This window comes from Chrysochloris asiatica, unplaced genomic scaffold (assembly GCF_000296735.1).
Source record: "Chrysochloris asiatica unplaced genomic scaffold, ChrAsi1.0 scaffold00116, whole genome shotgun sequence".
NCBI lineage: Eukaryota > Metazoa > Chordata > Mammalia > Afrosoricida > Chrysochloridae > Chrysochloris > Chrysochloris asiatica.
In genome coordinates this window covers 3,311,788-3,315,094 of record NW_006408634.1, presented here as the reverse complement: position 1 = coordinate 3,315,094, position 3,307 = coordinate 3,311,788, and positions in this window count along the sequence as shown.

Sequence of the window (3,307 nt, the reverse complement as noted above, 5' to 3'; positions counted from 1 at the left end):
CATGAACAGCCAATACCCAGGTTTACACTTAATTTGGGAGCAGTCAGGGATGTGTATAGGATCTAGAACAGTAAGTCTTTAGACGCTCTGTTGCTCCTTTATGTCTTGGGGTTAGCACCTCTTTCCATCTTTAGCACAATAAGGTTCTCTCATATGGCTTTTCTGGCCCTGTGCTTGTACTTCTGCCTTCTAATTGGTCTGATAACACAGATTGGTGGAATTTAATTCGAATGTGTGCTGTTAGTGGGTTTAGACTCATTGTGGCCCTGTATGGCACATAACCATCGTCACTGTAGGGTTTCTGAGGAGTGGTTGGTGGCTTTGAATCACCAACCTTGCGGTTAGCACTCCAGTGTTTATTCTTCAGTGCCATATCAGGACTCCATTCATGCCGTGGTTTGAAAATCCACCTAATAGGATTGCGTGATTTACAGTCCATCAAGGGAATAGGTCAGTTTATGGTCCTGCAACACGTTGTGGGCAACCCCACAGAAATTTTTGAGCTAGAGGGGAGAAGGCAAACTCCTAAAGAGTTGTAATGTGTGTCAAGGACTGTAATACTAAAGATGAGCCCGGAAGGCAAACAATAGCAGTGGTGTCAAGGACTGTAATACTAAAGATGAGCCCGGAAGGCAAACAAATAGCAGTGAGGCCTGAAAGGCCTAGAGGCAGTTTTGGCAAAGAAGCAAGGAAGAGGTGCAGTGGTAGAGGTGTTAAGAGGTGGTCATAACAAATCTGCAGCTAGGAAAGTAGCTGAGAGCTGGGGGCGGCTACGCTAGCCATGAGTTGGATCCGGTAGCGATGGAGAAGCAACAACGCGGAGGCTGAAGGTAGAGATGTGCATAGGCAAGAAGGGCCTGCTGTTTTCTGGAAGAGTTTGTGTAGAATTGGTATTTCTTGGGTGAATTTACCAAAGACGTGATCTGGCCTGACGTTTTCTTTGTTGGAAGGTGTCTAACAATGAATTCTATTCCTTTAATATATACATGAGGCTTTCTGCTCCCGTAAAGATTTGCAGCGTCGGAAACCCTATGCAAGGTCGCTGTGAGTCGGAACCGACTCCACGGCTCACCACCACTACCACCACCCCATCCATGTTATTACAGTAAAATCTGGAAAAAGCGAAACCTATGTAGGATGGAAACCTCTCAGAGTAGGAAAACTTTAAAAAAGATATCCCACTAATACTGAGCGATAGAAAAGTAGTAAGACTGCACCCTTTAAACGGCGGAAAATTTACTCCTTGGAGTACTAGGTCCCCCAGCTTTGCACTATTATTTCTCTGTGAAGTGACCTTTGTTTTGAAGGAATTTGCGCCATTTCATCTAAATTGTTCAATTTATGTGAGCATCAAGTTGTTTCTAAGGTTATTTTATTAATGTTTGTAAATCTACAACGCCCAACACAACTCTAAACTTTTAAGTTGTTTGAAGTCACAACTGAAAACTGTCAACGATTCAAATGGTTCCAAACACAGAAAGGGAGTCGGCGGGGCGGGGCGGGGCGGATGGCAGTTCAGGTCCCGCCCCGACTCCGCCCCTACGCCGGACTCGCTCCTCACCAGTTGGCTGCGTCATCGCATCAGGCGTGCGCCTGCGCATTTTCTTTGAAAAACGGAAACCTTGCGGCAAGCGAAAGTCGGGTGAGCGCTTCCGCCTTTGGAGACCCACGCTTAACTGTCTGGATGTTGCGGTACTCGCGCTCGCTTTTTCTACCCCTGGCGATCGCCGTACGGCCGTGGGACGTTCCGGCCCTCAGGCTCTGGTGTCCGAGTCCGTTTGCGTGTGGAAAATGGCGCGGAGGCGGGTGTCTGCCTGGCCTTTTTGTGCTGGGGCCATGTAGACACCGCCTGTCGCTCCTTTTCCTGCTGGAAACTCTTCCCTGACCCCTGGCCGCCTGGCGCCGGGTCACGGCCTCACTCTCCTGCCCCGGCATTCCCTTCGGGGCGATTTCCGTCATGACCCCCGTGTGGGAGAGGTTTTCTGACTCCTTGTTTATCTGCAATACTCTGCCTTCGCGAACTGTCCTTAGAAATGTTCTGTTCAGTTCTACCAACGCCCAAGGACAAGCTTCACCTTTGCCGCCTTTTTAGTGATCTTTCTTCCTATTTGATGTTCCTGATGCCATCCCACAACTCGTGTTTGTGGCCGGTGCATCAAATCTATTCGGTGAGATGGTCCCTAAATCCAGATACGGTGCACTCAGCGGCATAGTTTGACTCTCATGGACTTATTTTCGTTTTCTTTCGCTTCACCTTGCGATTACTGGTGTGTTTCACAGTCTGCCCGCCCCTGACCTTGTGGCTGATGGTATTTTCTCCAATCCATTTGATTACTGGTTTTCGCCCTGGTTCACTTGTGTGGTTTCAGCTTAGTGTTGTTGAAGAAATTGATTTGCAGTGAATGAGCCCCACCCAATCGTTTTATGGGCGTGACAGCTATTGTTGAGGGCCAGAACCCATTCCGATCCATAGGGTTTTTGAGGAGTAGCTGCTGAGCTTGAACCGCCAACCTTGTGGTTCTAACGGCTTTGCAGTCTGGCGCATTAACCCACAGCACCACACTAGGACTCAAGTCTAACCAGGTCATTCTAATTTGCATCCAACATGAAGCGCCAAGGTCCTCCTTTTCTCAGGGTGAGACCAACCCCCACTCTAGGGGAAGCTGACTGGGGTCTGCTCTGCATGGGGTATGGTATCAGCGCTGGTGTGTGATTTACAGGGGAGGCACCCCCTCTCAGATCCCCCTGCTGCGGCTGAGAGTGGGCTTCACCAGGAGAGTGATCAGCTCACCTGTTGGTCCCCGTGTGGGAAGTTAATTGCTCCAGCAGAGACAGTGTTTCCCCACCGTGAGGCCCTTCAGGTGTGCGTGGTTGTGTTGGCTGGAGCTTAATTTCAACACTCCCAGCTGACTTCTCAAGACTAATCTTGCTGGAGGAGGAGGAAAGAAAGCAGTATTTGGAATGGTTCCGACCCAGCTTCTGACTCATCTTCTCAGTTGGTGGCTGTGTCCTCTCCTTCCTGAAATGCTGTCCTGAGAATTTGCTCATGTCGGACTCATCTCCCGACCCCTCCTGTTTGTTCACACTTACCAGTGACGTGAGCCTTGTGACGAGGCTCCGTGTGAGGGGTATCATGACAAGGGCTTCATACCAGACCTGGGTGGGAGTCGGGGGGTGGGCAGCAGGGCGGGCTGAGGGGCCTTGTCAGCTCTCTCTCTACCACCAGGAAAGAAGCTGCACATTTACTTGCCATCTAGTGTAAGAACTGCTTATAAAGGAGACTAGTAATACAGGGAGGCTTGTTCTG